The following is a 23,237-nucleotide window of genomic DNA, read 5'->3' as shown; positions in this document are numbered from 1 at the left end:
TGTACTGGCATGGTGCGCATGTGTAACCCAAAGGTGAATTAAAGGACAAAGAGGAAGAGGAGAGGTCTTCATCCAAAATGACTCCCAAAGACTTGTGCAACCACCAAACCGAGTGGTAGCGCATGCGTGATAAGGGTGGTAATGAAGGCGGAGATGGAGAGATGACAAACCGAAAGTGGGAGGAGATGGTATTGACACATGGCATATAAGGGGTGACTTTCACTTGGCAAGCTTGTACGTGAAGGGGCAAGGGTCAAGAACCCTGCACTCTGTACCCCGCGGTATCTTTTGCTTATGTGCTATTATTGGAACCAAATTATCCCTTATTTTAATCAAATTATATTGTATCCAATTTTATATATTTTTATTTTAATTATTCAATTAAAATTGTTACTACTTTAAATATTGTTTGGTTTTTTTATGATGGGATAATTGGGCAAACATAACCATGGCATTGGATGAAGGGAGATGCAGATCCTTCCCTGGCTGCACTGACAGCATTGCCCAGAGCCGGGCACTGGGGACAGCGTCACCCTGAGCCAGCTGTGCCCCCTTCCAGAGCCCCCAGTGCCAGGCAGCTGCTCCCAGCCCTGTGCTCTGCAGAGGGAACTGGGCCCGGGGCTGCAGAGCTGCCCCATGGCTCTGCTGCAGCTCTGCCTGCACAGGAGGGGCTGCACGTCTTGGAGCCCCAGCCCTGAGGGCAGAGGCTTGGCTGGGGGACAGGAGGGACGGGACTTGTTCAGAGGGAGGGGCTGCACTGGAGGGGATCCTGTGGACATCTCTAAACTCTTCCTACCACAGCATTGCTGTATTTTGTTTTCTCTCCTTGCCTGATCTTCTCTCTGCTTCCTGGAGATTTTCCTCCTGCAGGTGTTTCCCTGTGCCTGCTCTCTCCCTGCCAGCACTCACAGACCCCAAATCTCTGTGCCCTCTCCTTGGCCCTACAGAACCCTGCCTGCTTGCAGGGCACTGGCTGGGGGCAGGTTCTATTTGCAGCTTGGAGAAAGGACACCTCAGACTGAGCCTGATGGCTTCAGCAAATGTGATGCTGGTGCTGTCTATGGGCAGAGGAGGGGCAGAAAGCTCATTAGGGATCTCCTGTGAACACATTGATCACTAAATTTACCAGGTCAGATATTACAGACAATTGTCAAAATTTATAATCATCCTTTAATATTTACCTCCCATCCCTGCCATTCTTCAAAAGTAGGAAACTGAATGCAAAGTCTGAGAAATTTCTTATATTTTATGAAAATCCTTGACTTGGAAATATTCTATGATTGAACAGAACCCCTCAGCATGTAAGAGCTTCATGAGCATTTCACCTCCCCTGCACCAGAAATACCCAGAATTGTACTCACAGAATCTGTGGGCATTATGATGTTCCAGCTTTAGGAGATGGCTCCAGAAACTGCAGCTGCATTGTCCTGCAGCCAGAGGTTCCTGTGCCAAGGGCTGGCAGTGATTGTGCCCCAGGCACTTCTCAGCCCCTTCCCAGCCCTGACTGACTGAAGCTCTCTGTGCCTCTGTGCTGTGCCCAGGGGGGCTGAAGCAGTGCCCCAGCCCTGCTGGGCTGGCAGAAGGGCTGCTCATCAAGAGAAATGTGATTTTGAAGCTCTTCTTGATTACCAGAAACTGCCTCTGTGCCAGGAGCCCAGGCCAGCTCAACAGCACAGACATAGCACAGAGACTTTATTGAGCCTCTGGGGCTTTGTGCTCAGGCCGTGAACATCAGTCCCTGAGAGGGAGCTGAAGAAACCTCTCCAGAACTTCAAGTCAGAATCCAACTCCAAACTTTTTTGCACTTTTAATGGGTCCCACTGAGGGACACAACTGAGAAACTGTCCCCAGGCCCCAGGCAGAGCAGAGAACTTGAGGCAGTGATAACAGGTGGGAACAAAGGGAAGCCAAGTTTTGGTGCCCTGGGGCACAGCAGCAGTGTCTGTGCCACCAAGGGCTGTGAGGAGACACCTTGTCCTGAGGCACTGGGCCTCCTGGCACAGCTCCAGCCAGGCTGGGCATTGTCAGCCCCTTGTCCTTCCCTCAGCATCCCCCCCCTAGCCCACATCCCAGTGGCCTCAAGGATCTGCTGGAAGGAGTCCCTAGGGAGCCTTGCTCAGGAGGCTCCTTAATGCTCCCAGGGACTGCAGGTTTTCAAAGGACTTTGGGTTTTGCTTTTGCCTTGGAGTCTGTGAGATGTTTGTGCAATCATGTCCTCCAATTATCTGCTGTAATTAGTCCCTGGAGAGGCTTTGTCAGTAGCAACATTCAGTGGGACTCATTAATGCTTCAGGGTACTCAGTTATTTTAAGGTACTTACTGTTTCCCTTTTGATACAGACCCTGTGAGAGATTTGTGCAATCACGGCCCCAATTATCTGTTTTAATGAGTCCCTTGAGAGCTTTGTACTGACACTCAGTGGGGCTCATTAATCCATAGAGATACTCAAGGTTTTTAAGGTACTTTGGATTTTTCTTTCCAGACTCAGTGTCCGAGCAGCTTTTTGTGCCATCCTGGCCTCCAGTTCTCTCCTCCAAGGAGTCCATGAGGAGCCTGTGTGGGGGATGGACCTCAGTGGGACCCATTCATTCCTTGAGACACTTTGGGATTTTCTTCTGACTTTGACTCCTGGAAAGGTTTGTGCAATCTCCTCTCAGGCCCTGAGGTTTCAGGGCTCAGCTCCAAATGCACCACAGGGCTCATTAGGATCAAGCAAGTCCTGACAAACCATGGCTCTGCCTTGATTTCCCTCTGGTCTAGTTCAGTTCAGCAGGAAGGCTTCTTTTTACAGTTATGGAGAAATATTTCAAAGAGCTTCTCAGAAATATGTAATCCTATCTTAAAGAGTGTATTTTATTACTGTTCTCTTTAGAGAAGATATGATTGCAGCATTCTGTTCTTGATATTGATGTAGGGCCGCTCCTAAGGAGTTCTGGCCAGGTCAGAGAAGTTATACCTTGAGAGCAGATCCACTTTGGACAACCTTGCCTCACATTCCCCAATCCCATGTGAGAAATTATTTTACTTTCAAAAATTTAAATGCCTTTTTAAGACCTTATCATAATACAACAGAAGACTGAATAAAGAAAAGGATACAATGCCAGGAGCAAAAATTCAGTCACTGCGTGCTCATCTACAAAATGAATATTCTGTCTTTTATACCTCTAGCCCCTCCCAAAGTTTTTTCAATCGACTTCTTCTTCACTGTCCAGTGGTGGAGATCACTGTCTTAAATCTTTATTGGAGGTCAGGTGCTGCCATAGTGACAAGCCAACCCTCCCAAATGCCCCGACTACTGAGGCCATCCTGTGAGAACAATGCAAGGGGGAGGGGAAGGATAACAATACATCTACAAAACTTCTCTTAACATATATTTAATATTCACCCCTTAATTGCGAGAGTCAACAATAGGATTACTCATCTATAACAAACTCCTCTTTTCTTTTTTTATAAGTTATTTTGTTCAAACAGTTCAGTCAAAAATTTTCTCTCTCTTTTGAATGAGTCATACCAGCATCTATTGATGTGGGCAAGGACAATGGGAACAGGAGAAAAAAATCTCAGGTTTTCCTTGGACACAGTTTATTGGAATGTACAAAAGAACATCCCAGAGGTTCAGTATGGCTTTGACTCCCATCTACCGTGCCTATGTGGCTGCTACCCATAGTCAGTGTATCTTAGGGGTGAGTACAGAGGCCAACTCGGTCCTGCCCTCCAGTCCCTGTTGAATTAAAAGACAATTGAGGAATTATAGAGGTCTCGTATGGCCTTTTGTCCCTACCTTACCATGCCTATGGGTTTGCTACCCACAGCAGGGCTATGGAGCCTTCTTGGTAGCAAACAAATGGTCTTTCCCTCTTTCCTTTGTCCTTTTTTCTGGAAGAAGTTGTCCCATTGCCTTTTACCATCCCTTGTGTACTTCCCCTCAACAGATGCTGGTAATTCTTACCCATTAAAACAGAAAGACAGTTCTCGAGCTGGTTGGTGGATGCTTGACTCTACTTTTTGGGCATCTTGGTGTATTTCTGGTTGCCTTTCAGTCTCTGCTTGAGAGTCAATCTTGTTTCACGTGGCCTGGATGTTACAGTCCACTCTTTAGGTTCTTCAACTGGGCCTTTGACTCTGTTGGCATGAGTCCATCCCTGATCTGCAGTTCACACCGCTGATTTGGTGGTGAGCAGTACCTGAAAGGGACCTTCCTACTGAGGAGTTAGAGGCTGATGTCTCCATGACTTAATCATCACCCAATCCTCAGGATTAATATTATGGATTCTGAAATCCAGGGTGGTAGTTTGAGGAATTGCCCCTTTATGTCCTAACCCTTCTAAGGTTTGTGCTATAGACATAACTTATTTCTTGGCATTGGCTTCCCCTTCCTCATAGGTGGCAACCTTCTGGGGTGAGGTCAGGAAGGGTAACCCAAACATCATTTCATGGAGTGACACCCCCAGATCTGATTGGGGTTGGGTTCTAATTCTTAGTAAGACCAAAGGGAGACATTTTATCCATGACATTTGGGTTTCAATCATTAGGTTCACTAGAACTCTTTTTAGAGTTTAGTTCATTCTTTCCACCCAACTGAAATTCTGTGGATGCCATGGAGTGTGTAATTCCCATTTTACTCCCAGGGCCTGAACAACTTTCTGCAATATCTTTGATGTGAAATGAGTTCTCCAGTCTGAATCAATCTTGTTTACCATCCCATACTGGGGAATGATTGATTCTAGAAGCGTTTTACTCACAACACGGGCATTGGCTTTCACAGTGGGTACCACCTCTACCCAATGAGTCATGTGATCTAGTATCACTGGCAAAAATTTCCACTGTTGTACATGGGGAAGCTCAGTAAAGTCTACTTGGATGTTTTGGAAGGGCCCTAAGGCTAGTTCTCGCCCTCCTCTGTGTGTTTTCATCATTATTTTCTTAGTAACTTTTTGACATATCACACACCCTTCAGTTACTTGCTTATCTATTCCAGAAATTCCTATGCATCCCCATTCCCTTAGAAATTGATCACTTAGCACTGGTGTACCCCAATGTGTTGTTCCATGTATGCCTTCTAGCATTTTCTTGGCAAGGGGTTTATTCAACATTTGCTTCCCATCTGCCAATCTCCACTTTCCTTCATTGTCTTTCTTGGCTCCTATTTTGAGGAATTCTTCCTCTTCTTTCCTACTGAATCCAGTGATTTTTTGCATTTCTCTCATGGGTGTTGGTATTATTATTAGTTTTTCTGTCTCTGATTCAGTTGCATTTTTCAATTCTAAATTTTCTAAATTGTTCTGTCACACCTCCAGAGTCGCCCCTTTTTTATGTCCTTTAACATATATCACCCCTACTTCCTCTGGTAATTGCAATGTTTCTAGCACTTCTAAAATAAGTTTTTTGTGAATCAGTCCCTTTCCCTTTGAATTTAATAGCCCCCTCTCTTCCGAAATGTTTCCAAATTTATGCACTACTCCAAAAGCATATTTTCAGTTTGTATATATTGTTCCCCTTTTCTGTGCTAATGTTTCTAGAGCTCATTTTAGGGCATACAGCTCACATGCTTGGGCTGACCAGTTGGAAGGCACCTTTCCTTTTTCTATGGCTACCAACCCTTCATGCACTATAGTGTACCCTGACACCTTATGCCCCTTTATTACCTGTGAAGATCCATTGATGTACAATCATTTTCCAACTTGGAGTGGTTTATCTGTTAGGTCCTCTCTTACTTTTGTTTGATAGTTTATAACCTCTAGGCAGTTATGTAATAATTCCTCATCTGTCTCCATACAAGAACTGGGAAGGTAGAGTTGGTTACTCACGATTAGCTTTAAACCATTTTCTATTAAGATCGCTTCATAAGTTAACATACAGGGATCTTTGAGCCATTTCTCAGCCTTTTCACCTAGGATACTTCTAACTGAGTGTGGGGTACATATTTTCAATTTTCCCCTAAAGGTTAATGTCTTGGTTTGAAAAGACAGGTGTCCACTATGGAAGGCAGGAGTCTCCCTTGAAATGGAAAATGTAAGCCCCCTTCCTCCAAATTGTTATAATTTTGGAATTAAGGGAGGGGGCTTTCAGGCAAAGATATGGGAGCAGGAATAACGGTTCTTTATTAGGGAAGAAAATTAAACAAATAAACAATGCAGTAATACAAAACAGCACTGACAGAGTCAGAATATGACCTGACACCCTGTTGGTCAGGGTGTTGGTAGCAGTCCAATTAAAATGGTGACTGCAGTCCTCCTAAAGTGGCAGGTGTGGTTCTGTTGAAGCCGTGATGCTGTAGAACAGTGTTGTCTTCCTCTGAAGATTCAGTGGTGGTGTAGATAGGTCTGGTCTTCCTCTAGGAATCCAGCGGAAAAGGCTGCTGCTCCTCTGGGAATCCAGTGGAAAACTTGTTCTGGTGTCCCAAAATCTCAGATTATATCCAGTTAGGAATACTTGGCTCCTCCCTCTGGGTGGAGCATCTCACAATGGGATGATGTAATTTTGATTAGTCATGCTCCAGGTGCTTTGCCCAGGCTCCCTCAAGAACACAGCCAGGCCAATGCTCAGCACAGAAAACCTCGTGAGCAGCCCCAGGCTGGCCGTGGGCAGGCTGGGAGCAAACAGCATGGCTGGGGCTCTGCAAGGGCCCTGGGGGAGACAGGAAGGAGCAGCAGAGCAGGGACTGATCCATCCCCAGGGCGCTGGACAGCCCAGGGCAGCGTCCAAGAGCGTCCTGATGGAGCTGCCAACAACATCCCCCCTCTGCAGCCCTGGCCTCTCCCCCAGCTCACACAGGTGCCCCATCCTTGCAGGCACAGACACGGCAGCACTGGCTCAGCAGCCCCTGTTTGCATTGCACACAGCTGGCGGGAGCACTCCCATGCTGTTGGTGTGGGGACATGAATCTGAGGGAGCACAAATGCCATCAGCCCCTGGGGCCAGCAAGGGCTGGGGGACACCAGGGAAACCACTCAGCTATGTCCTGGCCTCTGCAGTCAGCCAGAAACTTTGTTCCCATCAGCTGGGAGTTTCATGTCCCACTGCAGACACTGTTGCTCAGAGCCAGGGCACCTGGCAGCTACCCCCAAACTGCCCTGAGCATTTCCTTTGCTTCACCTTGGCTTTCTTTACTCTGTCTGGCAAAAATTTCTTCCTGTTGCCCAGCCCTGTTCCCTCTTCTGAAAACAGCCCATCCCTGTTTGCCCTTTCCTCTCTGGCCCGACTCCCCATTGCAGATCCTGACTTGGCACCACAGGAACATCCCTTGGGGAGCAGGATCATCCTGCAATTGCTGCAGGAATTGTTTGCAGGCTCCTGCAGTGCCTGGTGCTTCTCCCTTGCCAGAGGCACCCCAGGCCAGGGGGGCACATCTGGGCTGCTGTGTCTGGCTCTGGGGCTCCCTGTTCTGGGCAATGAGGAGGAGCTGCAGGGGCTCTGCAGGACTGACAGGATGGGCTTTGGGGCTGGCAGGAGAAGCTGAGGGACCTGGGCTGCTGGAGCTCCGGAAGAGGAGGCCCAGGGCTCATCCTGCAACTACTCCAAGGGTGATTTCAGAGAATCCCAGAATCAGCAAGGGTGGAATAGACCTTGGGGATCATTGAGTCCAACCTGTGCCGTGACACTGCCTCGTCTCCCCTGAGCCTCCTCTTCTCCAGGGTAAACAACCCCAGCTCCCTCAGCCACTCCTCACAGAATTTGTGTTCCAGACCCTTCCCCAGCCTTGTTGCCCTTATCTGGACACGCTCCAGCCCCTCCATGTCCTTCCTAAATTGGGGGCCCAGAACTGGACACAGCACTGGAGATGCTGCCCAACCAATGCTGAGCACAGGGGAAAAATCACTGTCCTGCTCCTGCTGGCCACACCTTTCCTGATCCATAAGAGTGCCAGGTGTTGGATAAGGGAAATTCTGGGGCACAAAGTCTGATTGATTATCAGCCATGAAGGGTCTTGCTTTTCATATCTGTTCAAACTGCATTAGGATGATCTGGGGATCAATAACAATTGGATACTGCTGATACCAATCTACAAACATAAAAAGAAAACTTAACATGAGAAAACACTTCTGTATGCGTTGTTTTCCATATAGTATATTCACTTAGAACACACTTCTGAAATCTGTCTATTTATTCACAGAAGAATTATTACCAGAAAGAATAATTTTTCCCACAGAAGAGCTAATATAGATTATTCCCCGGAGCCTTTTTTCCCCTGTGTTTTTTGCGCAAATGTTTATGAGCGTTTCTCACTGAATTCCTGAAGCGAAGAACTCCAGAAGCAAGAGGCCACTGGAGTAGGAAAATTCATCAGCAACCTCCAAGATCTGAGGATCCATCCTCATCAGAGCAGCAATGAAGAGAACTGGGCAAAGCTTTGCGGCTGCCCCAGCTCTGGCATGGGCCCTGGACCTGGAGCAGGAGCAGCTCTTGAGGGCCCCAAGGCCGCAGCTCTTGTGCTGCCCTGGGCAGATGGGGTGGCAGCAGGGGCTGCAGAGCTCTCAGCACCTCAGCCTGAGGGGAGCAGGGCAGCCAGGAAGTCTCCTTTGGCCTTGGCCAAGCACCTTCCCCCATGGCTGGGGCTGAGTCCTGTGGCAGCTGCAGCTGCTGCTGTGCCCTTGCCAGGGGCTGAGGCTGTGGGGCAGTGCCCAGAGCAGCCTGCCTTGAGCAGAGCTGTGGGGCCAGAGCCGTCTGGGCTGGGCTGGGGAGAGGCCCTTGGTGCTGCCCAGAGCTCAGGGCAGCTGGCAGAGCTTGCAGGGAGCTGGGCTGGGCTCCGAGAGCCTGGCCCAGAAACCGTTAGTGTCCATCTCAGCCTGGCTGAGCATGCAGGGGCAGGACTCAGGCCAGGCCTTGTGGGGCAGGGCCAGTGCCTCTGCAAGGCATTGCAAACAGGCAAGTGGCCCAGAGAGGAGGCTGCTCTATGCCCTTGGTGGCATGGACAGAGCAGGGAGGGGGCCCAGGACATTTGTCAGCGCCAGCCTCTGTGCCCAGCCCTTGGCAGCCCTGGCTGCTGAGCCCAGCTTTGGCTTGGGTTGAGTTTGACTGTGGCCGAGCTCCATCCTCCTGCGGGGCTCAGGGCCTGTTCCCAGCCATGGCCAGCCCTGGCTGCCTCTCTGCTGACCCAGAGGCCGGCAGAGCCCGGGGCAGGGCTGTCTGTGCAGACCCACAGGTGCCACAGGCTCTGCAGGAGCTGGCAGAGGCTGCCCAGCAGAGAGGCCATAGGGCACAGAGCCCCAAGGCTGCTGTGGGCACCACGGAACAGGAGCCGTTCCCAGCCGCAATGCTCCTGGCCTGGCCTGGGCCTGCACAGCGGCTGGGCCACCATGGCTGGGCCAGCACAGGGCCACAAAGGGGCCACGCAGCCGCTGCCGTGGCTGACAGCAAGGCCAGGCACACACAAGACATTGCTGAGCATGACCTGCACTGGCTAGGCCTGACTGTGCCAAAGGCAGAGCTCAGCTGCCCTTGGGGGCTGCAGCAACAGTCCAGAGCCCAAAGAGCCTCCATGGCTGTGCTGGAGACCAAGGCTGCAGCAGGGAAATGCAGGGCTGCTGCGGGATGGGGAGGGCATTGAATTCCAGCACACACCTCAGCTGTCTGATGATCCCGGCACCATGCTGGGCCCTGTTTCAGACTGGAGCAGAGAAGATGTTGATGGGACAGGAGCCCTGCAGGGCTGTCAGGGACCTGCAGCTTGCACGGTGTTCTGTTCTCCCTCAGGTGCTCTCAGACAGATCCAATCCCAACTCGGCACATCAGGGCACAAGTGGCACTGCCTGTTCATGGCCACACAACTGATTGCTGCCTGCAAAGGGGCTCAGGTTTTATTACCTGTTAGTTTCATAATATACAAGCACATTTTTATTATCTGGGTACCTTGACTACTTTTATGATGTTGCAAAGCTTTCCCACCAGGACCAGGAATTTCTGAGAAGTGTGCTGATGGCATAATGTGAAGAAATACTAATCTTCCTCTCTTCTTGTCTCACCAATATTCAGTGTATTACTTCCTCTCACTCTTTCTTCAGGTGTTTCCAGCTCTCCTTTTTAAATGGCCATGTCTAAGGACATCTCTTCAGTAGACCAGCTCGATCTATGTCCTTCCCATTCCTCCCAGTTTTTCTCCTCTGGATGCTCTCTGGTCATTCACGTGCCTCTCAACTGAGTAATTTCATGCTTTGAAACTCAGGGAGTGCCTCAATCTTTCTGAAGTTAAAATAAATATATCAATATTCAACATCTTGTTGTGTTTATATCTATCTTATGTCCTTGTCCAAAAATTTTCCTGTACAGAAATCCCTTGGGAATGGGGAACATGTCAGACGCTGCTGGGACATCCCAGAGAGCTGAGGGAAGAGCTATGATGGTTATTAAACTGTTCAAATATTCAACTTGTCTTTGTTGGCAAGAAACCTTTCTGTGCCTCTGAGTGTCACCAGTCCCTGAGCCCAAAGGACACAAACCTGATGAGTTGTGGTTCCAACTGCAGGGGCTGCACTTGCACCTTGGCTCTGCACAGGAGAGCTCTTCATCGCTTTTCTCTTTTCCTCCCTTGTGATATGGAGGGAGCTGCTGACTTCAGCGTGTGACTCATGTGTGCAAAGAGCAAATCTGGGCAGAATCAGGGCAGGGAGGGTTTGGGGGACCTTGGGGTCTGTGCTGGGCACAGAAGGTGTTTTCCATTGCTCTGAGACTGTCTCCTCTGGAAAGTGGATTAAATATACAGCAGAGGAATGATTTCTGCATTTGATGGAGCTGTGCCTTCCCTTGGCTTTGTTGGCTGACAAGAAATGAACATCCCTCTGCGTCTCAGGCAGCTCCTTCTCCAAGAAAAGCAGGTGGGAGTTGGAGCTAAGGAGCTGAAAGCTGCAGGTGCAGCCTGGGCTGGAGGGAGCTCAGATTTGCCCAGGGCTGCTCTGGGTGCCAGGCTTTGGATGAGGGAAATGGTGGGGTGGGAGTAGGGACAGAGTCTGATTGATTGTCAGCCATGAAGGGTCTTGATTTTCATATGTATTCAAACTGCATGAGGAGTTACTTGGATTCAATGCCAATTGGAGATTGCTATTAACATTCCCCTGTTAATAAAATAAATAAAAGAACCCTAAACAGGACCTAAAAAATGTTTTCTCACTGTCTTTTAAAATAGAACATACTCAGTTAAATGCGCTTCTGAAATCTCTCTTATTAACTACACAAGATTTGGAAACTGAAATAAAATTATCTCTGAGGCTTGGCTTGTTAAGGTGTTCTGAATGTTAATGGGCCTTGGGACACTGAATTCCTGCACAGAAGAGCTGAAGGCTGAACAAGCCTCTGAAGCAGGAAAATTCAGCAGCAGCCTCCAAGTTGCTGAGGATGTCAGCAGCCCCCACTGAGGCCATCCCTGCCCAGATACCGTGGGGGAATGGGCAGACAAGGAGAGCGTCCCTGGGGCTGGGGCAGCACAACTCAGAGGCACCAGCGGCTCCAGCTGGGAAATGGAGTGGGGAATGTGGCTGGGAAAGCCCTGCCTGGGCCGTGCCAAGCAGGACACACAAGCCCTGACTCCCCCCAAAAAGCTCACTCAAAGAGACATTTTAAAGGAATTACAATAGTTTGCGTCCTCTGAGTTAAACTCACTGTAGAAATACCAACAGGAGATTCTCAGGAGCTCAAAACAACCAAACAGCCTTTACTGGCAACTTCAGAAAATCAGAGAAACTTTGTCAAACGTTTATGGTAACATTGTACTTTGTTTTGTTTGTTAAATTCAGATTTTTCTAATCTTGATATTTCTTAATTAATGGATTGATGAGTGTGGTGGGGTTTAGTGTCAGTTATTTATGTATGTATTTTGTTTTGAAACAGCATTATGAGAAAGGTAAAGTAGGCTTAAAATTTTTAAAAGGTATAAGGAAAATTTCATTAAAAATAAGTTAAAAAATAAAAAAGGTAGTAAGAATCACAATAAACTTTTTGGAACACCTTTTGTTCTTTACAACTTTTGTTTTACTGACAATGTAAACTTAAGTAAACTTAAAATTTCTAGTTTGTTTACTATTTCTAGAATAGATTTTTTTAGTTTACTTAGGGAGAGAAGTTTTCTTGTTATGGTTATGGACATTTTTTTTTAAGAGGAAAAAATAGTTTTTGTGGTTCTTAATTTTGTCATGGCTAACAGCTGTCTGGGGAAATTTGGTATTGTGAAGTTGTTTTTATTGCTACAAGATTGTTTGCATCTTGTTGGTGGGCCACGACGACTAATGAGGTATTGTTTTAAAGATGAGTTGTTCAAAGGTAATGTTTTTATTGTTTACTTCTAAAATATCTTTATCTCTGAGAATAGAGATCTCCTCTTGAGGGTACTAGACTACTTTTCATTTCTGTTTAAACTTTTTATGGAATTACATTTTTTTTTCTCTTAGTATGGAGGTTTTTGTTTGATATTAATTTGAATATTTTTTATAGTTTTAAGTGTTATAAAGAAAAAGAGGGTTTTTATGGTTTATAAGAGTATTTTAGTTTTAAGATTAAGGTATTTTTTCTTCTTTTTTAATTGGGATATTTGTTCTTCTTTACTGATCTTGATGGTTTAATTGTTTTTTTTTTTTTTTAATATATGTTTGTATTTTATTTTTCTTTTACTTGGAAGAGGATTGAAATATGGAAAGGGTTAACACCTGACCCACCAGTAACTTGTGGTGGAAGTAATGGTTGGGTTGTGTTAGGATTGGTTTTATAGCTGGTTTTGGGGGTTTTTTTGTGTTTAATTTTAGTTGGAGGGTTATTTTTTATGGGTTATAGGTTGTAGGGGTTTTTGGTTTCAGTTGTGTTGGGGAGAGGGGACTTGATGGTAAGATTTTAATAGCTCTGCCTAGCTTTGTTCTGATTGGGGTTTTGTGTCCTCTTTTATTTTCCTGTTTGTTAGTTGTTGGGGTTTCTTTTGGTTAGAATGGGGCCGATGGGAACAAGGGATAGCCTGGGGAGGGGAGAAGGGGCTCGGCCCATGGCACGGTTGCTTGGTTTGGTTTGGTTTGGTTTGGTTTGGTTTGGTTTGGTTTGGTTTGGTTTGGTTTGGTTTGGTTTGGTTTGGTTTGGTTTGGTTTGGTTTGGTTTGGTTTGGTTTGGTTGAGATGGGGGCCAGGGCCAGGGCCCGCTACTTCTTTGTTGCCTGGAAAAGAAAGAGGAGGTTCCTGGGTTTTTTCATCTTTAACATATGTGTTTAACAGAGGCATGTTCAGTATCTTAGTGGTTTAACAGATTGTCAGTTACACAAAAAGTTTTGTATTACTTTGTATAATTCTTCTCATGTTCAAACTACGACAGACATTCAACCAACAAAAAACACTTCTCAAAGCATTGACTTAGTGCTTTCAACCTCACAAACTCTAAGCCTGTTCAATTTAATGTTAATCAAAATTTGCAGGAGAACAGAAACAGAAGAAGACACAGAAAGAGAAAAACACAAAAAAAGATACATAGGAGCACACATACAGCTACCAACTCCTGGATTCCAGTGTTGTTCAGATGAAAAATCCAGGAGGAGGTAGGGTCAAGATGTGTGCTTGCCTTGTGGTCAGCCTTAAATACCCCTTGGTCTCCCTGGGCCCTTCCCCCAGGTGGGACTTGGGCTCATTTGGTCCCTCAGGAGCTGGGCTGGGGGCTGCAGAGGTGGCTGTGGAGCATTGCCTGTGCTGTGCCAGGGACTGGCAGCCACTGCTGGGCTGGGGTAGAGGCTCTGGGGATATTGGGGTGCCAGGGCAGGGCAGTGCTATACCTGCCCCTTCATCCCCACACATGAAATGTTTTGAGCCAACAATCTCCTCCAGTCTATAACAGTAAGGCAATGTTGGAGGTGGAATCCCAATTCTGGCCATGGGCACCTGGAGGAGAAGGACACTTCTTTTCCATAGCAAGGAAAGCACAGAGCCCCAGTGTTTCAATAGTGAATGAGAAGAGACCATCCACTTGCCAAGGTCAGCTGGACCAGTAAGGGGGCCCAGTAGGCCGAACCAGCCCAACCTGTTCCATGTTCCCTTAGTTTTATCGTGCCCTATAGTGTTACAATGACACCTTGGTTCCATGAGGTCTTGCAGTGTCACAATGGTCTCTGTTGCTCCCCAGGCCCCAGTGACACAGGACTCCTCTGTGCCCTGCAATGCCACAATGGACCTTTGGACCCTGGGGGTTTGCAGTGTCACAATGATCCCCTTTGGCTCCACAGTGTCACAATGGACCATTGATGACACGAGGCCCCTCTGTGTCACCCTGGAGCTTTGGTTCCATGCACCCCTGCAGTGTCACAAAGGCCTCTTGCTTTCACAAGGCCCCAAAGTATGACAATGGTCCTCTCGGTTCTGTGGGGACCCCCAGGGTCACAATGGTCTCACTATTTCCATGAGGCCTTAAAGTGTCACAATGCTTTGTTTATTCCATGGGGCCTCATAGTGTCAAAGGGTCTCCATGATTCCATGAGTCCCCTCAATGTCAGAATGGTCTCCTTGGTTTCATGGTGCCCCTCAGTGCCACAATGGCCCCTTGGTTCCATAAGGCTGGGAAGTGTCTTAATGGCCTCTCCATGGTTCCATGAGGCATTGCAATGTCACAATGGACCTTTGGTTTGATGGGGGCTCGCAATGTCACAATGATCCCTACATTCCATGGAGCCACACAGAGTCAGTACGGTTCCCTTGGTTTCATGAGGCCCAGCAATGTCACAGTGCTGTCCATGACTCCATGAGTCTCAACAGTATCACAATGGTCCCTTGGTCTCACAGGGCCCCACAGTGTTACAATGGTCCCTTGGTTCCAGGGGCCCTGTGCTGCTGCATTCCCCCCTCCCCTTCTCAGGCCCCCCTGCCAGCTGAGAAATGCTCCTTGGGCCTCGGCCTTGGCCAACAGCCCCTGGGCTAAGCTCCTCTGCAGCTCATCACAAACACTGTCTGCTCCAGGCACTGCTGCTGCCCAACCAGCTCCTGGTTCTTTTAGCAGCAGCCCTGGGAACTGTTTTTGTTCCCTCAGTGGCACAACATCCCTGTTCTCACACTGCCAAAGAAAGCTGCTGATGCCAAGTGCGGCCAGGATGAACCATTGCTGGGACTGAAGTCCCTCTCTTGGGGCCCTACAAACAGTGCTCCAAAAGGAGCCCTTGGAGCTCTTCTGGGCCAGCGACTCCCTCTGAGTGGGGCCTCTCCCAGCCAGGAACTCTCCCATTTGCTGCACTCGGGGATCCTGAACAACCACAGAGCCTGGGCCGATCCCCCCACTCCTCCAGGCTCAGCCCTTCACCCACTGGAGAGATGCCAAAGGATCCACAGTGAGCATTTCCTGCCCTCAGGGGAATTTCTCACAGGTGCCTTGCACTGACTCTTGGTGTCTGTGTGCACACAGGAGTGCTTGTGCTGGGGAAATGTGGCAGAAATGCTGCTCTCTGAGGGCTTGAGTGCCTTGGATAGCTGAGTCAGTCAGATATCCATGTATCAGTAAGTAAATTTTAGCCACGAGGTCTAAACGAAGTTAAATGCTGCTAAGAGTTGTTCTTTTTCTAAGTTGGTAAATTTTATTTATTAGCTAAGTTAAGGATTGTTAAGTGTAATTCCTCCGTTAAATTTCTAACTCATAGGTTTTAAGTTAGGTTAAATAGTGTTAAGTGCTGTTCTTTTGCTAAATTGGGGAGTTGAAGGTATCAGTTAAGGTTAAGGTGTAAGTTAAGTCCTGTAAAGTTTGAGCTCTGTTAAGCTTTTTGGCCATATTCATTTTATCTTTACCCTCACTGTCCTTGTGTCTCACACATACCCAGGAAGAGTTCTTGGCTGATTTCTGGTTTGATTGCCTGGATTTTGTTTGGTTTTGTTGATGCTTTGTTTCCTTGCTGTGCCTGAAGTGTCCAGTCAGGAGCAGTGACTCTTGCTAAGGAACTTTGTGCTGATGTCCCTTAATATTAAATCTGATTTTTGCTGATCCCTTGCTGGGGATCTTTTCAGCGCTCTCAAGGCCTTATTCATAACAGGGTGAAGGAGCCCTGGCCCAGGCTCTGGCCCTGGGGGACACGGGGACGCTGTTGGGGGCTCCCTGTCCCCCTGTGCCACCCCCAGGGCCCCGGCCCCCCATCCCCGTGTTAGGCTCTGGGGTCAATCTCGTGGAACATCCTCTGGGGGAGGCTGCGGGGCCAGGGGCAGGGGGACCCGGGGGGAGAGGGGCCCCACTGTGCACAAGCAGGGTTGGACTGCTCTGGAGGGAACTGTGAGGGGGGCCGGGGCAGAGTGACCTCCCCAGTGACCTCACACAGCCCCTGTGATGTCACACTGCCCCTTATGATGCCACACAGCTCTTTTGCAATGTCACATAGACACCAATGATGTCACAGCCCACTCTGGAATGTCACATATCACACTTGTGATGCCACAGAACCAAATCTGGGATGTCACCCTGGAATGTTATGCAGCTGCACTGTGATGTCACAGAAAACACTGTGATGACAAAAAGGCACCCTGTGATGTCACTGTCTGTTCTGTGTTGTCACAGCCTGCTCTATGATGTTACACAGCCAACCAGTGATGTCATAACCCACTCTCTGATGTCACAGAGACATCCTCCATGATGGCAGGATCTGCTCTATGGCCTCACACCCTACTCTTTATTGTCACAGGCAGCTGCATGATGTCACAACAGTCTCAGTGATGTCACAAAACCCTCTCTGCGATGTCATACTGCCACACTGTAATGTCACAGCACACACTCTGACCTCACAGCCAGCTCTATGATGTCACACAGCCATGCCATGATGTCACAGCCTGCTTTGTGATGTCACACAGTCCCCTCTATGATGCTGTACCTGCTCAGTGACCTCACACAACAAACTCTGTGATGTCATAGTCCAATCTGTGACCCCACACAGCCCACTCTGTGCTGTCACACAGCCCCTTGCTGACATCCCAGCTGCTCTGTGCCTCTATGACACAGCCACAGAGGTGCTGCTCTGACACAGCCCCCTCGGGGACATGCCACAGCCCCTGCCAGTGCTGAGCCCCTGTGAGCTCTGTCTGTGCCCTGCTGGTGTCCATGAGGGGCCCTGGCAGTGCCCCAGCCCTGCTGGGCTGTGCACAGGAGCTGCTCCTGGCCAGAGCCGTCTCTCTGCAGCGCTGCCCTTGCCAGGAGTTGCCTCCGGGACAGGAGCCCGGCCCAGCTCAGCAGCACAGACACAACACAAGGACTTCAATGACCCTCTGGGGCTTTGGTGCTCTTTGACTGCCATGGCCAAAGTGTTGCCCAAGTTGGCTCTGTCAGGGCTGTCTTGCAGCTGCTGCCCATCCCTGTGCCCTGTGCAGCCCAGGCTGTCCCATGGTGTCCCTGCCCTGCGCTTCTGTCCCTGCAGGCTGTCGGCATCCCCCGGCTGCCCCACCTGGCTGGGCCCTTCCTTTGCTGACAGCTCTGGCTCCTGCCTGCCTCTGCCTGCCCACACAAAGCCTTGGCCTTGATACCAAAAGGGTTCATTACATTTTTACTGTGCCTGTGAACTTTTAGCACAGGAACAAGTAATGCAGGTGCTGCTTTCCCAGCAAGGATGGTTGGAAGACAAGAAGACATCTGGCTCAAGGATGTAATGGCAGAAAAAAGAAGGACTGAAACTGGGAACTTGGGGTGGGTTTTGTGGTAATGGGTAAATAGTAATACACATTTAGTGACACTGGTAGAATTACATGCCCACATAAGGTTAGGAGTTATCCCTCACTAGACCTCAGGCCTGAATCAATGATACCCTCTTAAATAGCAATTTAGTGTTTATGAGTCTTATTCTGATATTTCGGAGATTTGGTGACAGCAAGTCCTCATAGAACCAAGGAATCAGCTGTGACACTGAGCAAACGCATGGAACAAAGGGTCCATTGTGACCCAGCGGAACCCCATGGAACCAAAATCCATTTTGGCACATTGGGGCCACGTTGAACCAATGGTCCATTGTGATACTGCGGATCCAAGGAGACCATTGTGAATCTGAGAAACCTCTTGGAACCAAGGGGCCATTGTGACTCAGCCTGGTGACATGTAGCCAAGGGGCCACTGTGACACTGCGTATCCAAGGAGACCATTGCGACTGAGGAACCTCATGGAACCAAGAGTCTATTTTTCCACTGTGGGACCCTGTGAAACCAAGGGGACCACAGTGACTTTGAGAAGCCTCATGGAACAATGGAGACTGTTCTGACACTTTGGGACCCACTGGAACCGAGGGGCCATTATAGCATGGCAGGGCATCATGGAATCAAGGGAACTACAGTGATCCCTGTGAGTCTCCATGGGATGAAGGGTCCAATGGAACCAAAGATACCATTGGGCCACTCTGGGGCATCAGGGAACCAAAGGTCCATTGTGACACAGCAGGGCCTCATGGAACCATGGAGGCCATTTTTACACTTTGAGGCCTTGTGAAACCAAAGGGCAATTGTCACACTTCAGAGCCTTGTGGAGCCAATGAGACCACAGTGATACTGTGGGGCTCAGTGAAACCAATGGTCTGTTGTGACACTGCAAGGCCTTATGGAATCATGGAGACAATAGTGACTCCAAAGTTCTCACTGAAACAAGGGGCCATTGTGACACTACAAGGCCTCATGGAAGCAAGGAACCATTGTAACACTATGGAGTCTTGGCAGGCCAAGGGGCAGTTGTCACACTGTGTGGCACCATGGAATCAAGGAGTCCATTGTGACACTACAGGGCCCCATGGTACTATGGATTCATTCAACAGTGTGGGACTCCATGGAAGCAAAGGTCCATTGTGACATGGTGGGGCCTCATGGAATCTTGGAGGCCATTCTGACACTTGGAGGCCTCATTGAATCAAGGGGTTCTGCAGGGCCTCATGGAACCAATGAGACCCTTCTGACATTGGGAGCCCCCATGGAACCAAGGGTCCAGTGTGACACCATGGAACCAAGGAGACCCCTGTGACACTGCAAGGCCTCATGGAAGCAAGGGACCATTGTGACACTATGGGGTCACATGGAAACAAGTGGCCAGTGTGACACTGTGGGGCCCTATGGATCCTAAGGAACAGGGAACAGCTCTGGTTGGCTTGGCCTGACTGGTCCAACTACCCTTGGCTTGTCGAGGGTCTTTTCTCATGTACTCCTGAAACATTGGGGCTCTGCACTTTCTTTCAGATAGAAAAGAACTGTCCTTCTCATTCAAGCATCCATGGCGAAAATGGGATTCACCCTCCCAAATTCCCAATATCCAGGGATTGCTCCCAGACAAAAGCTGCCAATACGAACAAGTCTGGCTGACCTTGACTTTCTGAGAGCTGGCTCTCACCTGCCTTCAAACACTGGAGCTCTGTGCTTTCCTTTCTATGGAAAAGAACCTTCCCTCCTGCACAGGCACCTATGGCTAAAACATGTACTTTTCCTCGGAAATTCCCTATATGCAAGGGTTTCTCCTGTACAAAAGCTGCCAGGACAGACTTCTCTAGCTGGACTTGGCCTCTGTTCTGCCCTGAAACACTGGGGCTCTGCCCTTTCCTTTCTGTGGAAAAGAACCATCCTTCTTCTCCACGCACTCTGGCTGAAATTGGGATTCTACCTCCAAAAGTCCTATATCCAAAGATTGCTCCTACACAAAAGCTGCCATTACAGACAGGTCTGGCTGGCCTTGGCCTCCTTAAGGCCAGCTCTCACCTGCCTTCCAAACACAGGGGGTCTGTGCTTTCCTTCCTATGGAAAAGAACTGGCCTTCTCTTTCAGGCAAAAAGGGCTGAAATTTGGATTCAACATCTAAGATTTCAAAAATCCAAGGGTTGCTCCAGGAAAAACTTGCCAGGAGAGACAGGCCTGGCCTTGGCCTCTGGTGACTGCAGTTCATCAGCCCCTGAAACATGGAGGCTCTGTGGTTTCCTTTCTGTGGAGACTAATGTGACGCTGTGGGGCCTCATAGAACCAAGGACATCACTGTGGCTCTTTTGGGCTGCATGGTCCCAAGGGCCCAGTGTGAAGCAGCAAGGCTTTGTGGAACCAAGAGGCCATTGCTGCATTTCAGGGCCTTGTGGAGCGAAAGGGCCGTTGTGATCCTGCAGGGCACTGTGGATCCATGGAGAGCATTGTGGCATTGCTAGTGTGATATAAACTTTAAGGGCTTTAGGGATTTCAAAGGCACTGAGGTTTTAGTTAGAGATAAGCTTTATTAGAGTTAATAAAAAAAATGGGTAGGCTTTGATGAAGTTAAGAGTTAGTAGTTAACTAATAATTGATTGCTTGTCAACATAATGTTTGGTTAGCTGGCTTTATAATGAAGAATATAGAAACTGGTATGTATCTTTTAGGATCATAAGACAATTGTAGGTCTCCTCTGTTCCAAAGCCAATTGAAGACGGGAATGGGAGTACTACCAAGGGTTCATTTGTCGCATTTGCATTGAAAAGGTAGAAAGGTCAGAACAAGGAAGACTTCATTTACTTCCTCATTTTGGGACCTGTCCCCATGAAAGGGACCACCGACTCATTTAGAGGAACAAACTACGCATGCTTAATAGCTTTTGAACTAATTACCATACAAAGTGGGGAATGGGATGTACCAAAGTTATGAATGTGCATTTGTATTTTGGGTATTCAATATTTGTATAGATAAAAGGACTCTGTAATCACCTGTAAATTGCGGTGTGTATTTGGGAGCTATCCCACATGCTGCCCGGTGTCACAATAAACATACACTTTCTAACTGTTAGAGAGTCTTTGTCTGTCACAGTTGGCTATAGGTACTAGACCAACATCCATATTTTTAATAAATCAAAAGGCCCCAAGGAATCATGGAGACCATTATGACACCGTGGGGCCTCACAGAACCAAGGGAACATGGAACAGGTCTGGCTGGCCTGGCTTCCCAGAGTCCACCTGACAGGTCCAGCTGATCTTGGAATGTTCCTCTCATCAGCCCCTGAAGAACTGGCACCATGTGCTTTCTCTGATATGGAAAAGAACCTCCGGTCTTTACAGGTTCCCAGTGCCAAAAATGATACTCCCTCTGAAAAATTCCCTATATGCAAGGGTTCTCCGAGACAAAAGCTGCCAGGAAAGAGTGCTCTGGCTGGCCTTGGCCTCTGGTGGTTACCTCTCATCTCAAGAAAGCCCTGAGGAAAGTATTTGAACAGGTTTGACTTCTGGAATATCAATGAGACTCCTGTCCTCTGAAAAACTCAAATGCCTGCCTGATCATGTGTCATTTTTTGTCATTGTGTCATTATACATCAAATATCATTTTCAGCTAAAAAATATTATTCTTATCACTGTCCCAGTGTTTTCTGACACAAAACCCCTTGTCTACATATGGATCCAGGTCACCTGTATAAGCAAACCCAATAAAGAATCCAGCAGGAATTCTTTGTCTCTGCTCCTATTTGTCACATCTCCTCGGGAGCTGGAGGTACAGCCCCAGCACTTGGGAGGGCTCAGGGCTCACAAGCTCAGCTCCCACACAGAGAATGTGCAGACCCTGGCTGCGCTTCTTGGCCCCTGCATGCTCAGCCAGGCTGAGATGGACACTGATGGTTTCTGGGCCAGGCTCTCGGAGCCCAGCCCAGCCCCCTGCAAGCTCTGCCAGCTGCCCTGAGCTCTGGGCAGCACCAAGGGCCTCTCCCCAGCCCAGCCCAGATGGCTCTGGCCCCACAGCTCTGCTCAGGCCAGGCTGCTCTGGCCACTGCCCCACGGCCTCAGCCCCTGGCAAGGGCACAGCAGCAGCTGCAGCTGCCACAGGACTCAGCCCCAGCCATGGGGGAAGGTGCTTGGCCAAGGCCAAAGGAGGCTCCCTGGCTGCCCTGCTCCCCTCAGGCTGAGGTGCTGAGAGCTCTTCAGCCCCTGCTGCCATCCCATCTGCCCAGGGCAGCACAAGAGCCCTGGCCTTGGGACCCTCAAGAGCTGCTCCTGCTCCAGGTCCAGGGCCCATGCCAGAGCTGGGGCAGCCACAAAGCTGTGCCCATTTCTGTTCATTCCTGCTCTGATCAGGATGGATCTTCAGCACCTTTCAGTTTCCCTTACGAATTTTACTTCTCCAGAGGCTTGTTCCAGCTTCAGCTTTTCAGTTCAGGAATTCAGAGCTGAAGGGCTCATTAACATTTTAAAACACTCTGACAAGACAAGCCCTTGGGAATAATTTCATTTAAGGTCTACAGATTTTTGTGGTTAATTAGATGGATTTCAGAGTTGTATTTGAACTGAATCTACTATATTGAAAACCATGAAACGAAGATAGTATTTTTTCCTGTTAATTTTCTTTTCCTGCTTGTAGATTGATACCAGCAATTTCCTGTTGATATTGATCTTAGCACATCCTAATGCAGTGTGAGTAGACATGAACATCTTTGTGGCTGACAATCAATCAGACTTTTTCCCGACCCCCTCCCCACGATTTCCCTCAGCCAACCCCTGGGGCCCTGAGTAGCCTTGTATAATACTGAGCTTCCTCCACTGCAGGCTGCACCTGCAGCTTTCAGCTCCTTGGCATCAACCACCACCTGCTTTTTTTGCAGAAGAAACTGCCTGAGACAAACAGGGGGTCTGTGCTGTCCATCCCCTCCTCGCCAGCACTGCCAGGCTGGGATGAGGAGCCCCTCAGCCTTCCCTGCTCCAGGCTGGACAAGCCCAGCTCCCTCAGCCTCTGCTCACAGCCCAAGGGCTCCAGCCCCACCTTGGAGGCCCTTCCCAGGCCCTGCTCCAGCTGCCACATCTTTCCTGCCCTGGGGAACCCAGACCAGGCCCCAGTGACCTGGATAATCCCCGTCCTTGATGTCCTGGTCACACAGCCCAGCCCCCTGTCCCTGTGTCAGGTTTTGGGGGTTGATTTTGTGGAACATCCTTTGATGGAGACTGTGGCTCCAGGTGGGCCGGGGGGATCCCAGGGGACAGGGACCCTGCTGGGCATGAACAGCTTTGGACTTCTGGGGGGAAACTGAGAGGGGGAGCTGGGGCAGAGTGACCAACCCAGTGACCTCACACAGCATTCCTGTGATGTCACACAGTCACCTGCCCCCTCCTCTATGTCATAGTCTGCTCTGTGATGTCACAACCCATTATCTAATGTCACATAGCTGGTCTCTGATGTCACCACCAACTCTGTGATGTCATAGTCTGCTCTTTGATGTCAGTCCTCTGCCCTGTGATTTCACAGGTGATTCTGTGATGTCACAGAGACAGTCCATGATGTCACAGCTGCTCGATGACATCACATAACCCACTCTGTGATGTGATAGCCCACTCTGTGACCTCATGTCACCAAATGATAAATTGTCTACACCAGGTG

The sequence above is a fragment of the Melospiza melodia genome, unplaced genomic scaffold, assembly GCF_035770615.1.
Source record: "Melospiza melodia melodia isolate bMelMel2 unplaced genomic scaffold, bMelMel2.pri scaffold_18, whole genome shotgun sequence".
Lineage (NCBI taxonomy): Eukaryota > Metazoa > Chordata > Aves > Passeriformes > Passerellidae > Melospiza > Melospiza melodia.
The sequence above is the reverse complement of the archived record's forward strand: the minus strand, read 5'-3'. Positions refer to the sequence as shown.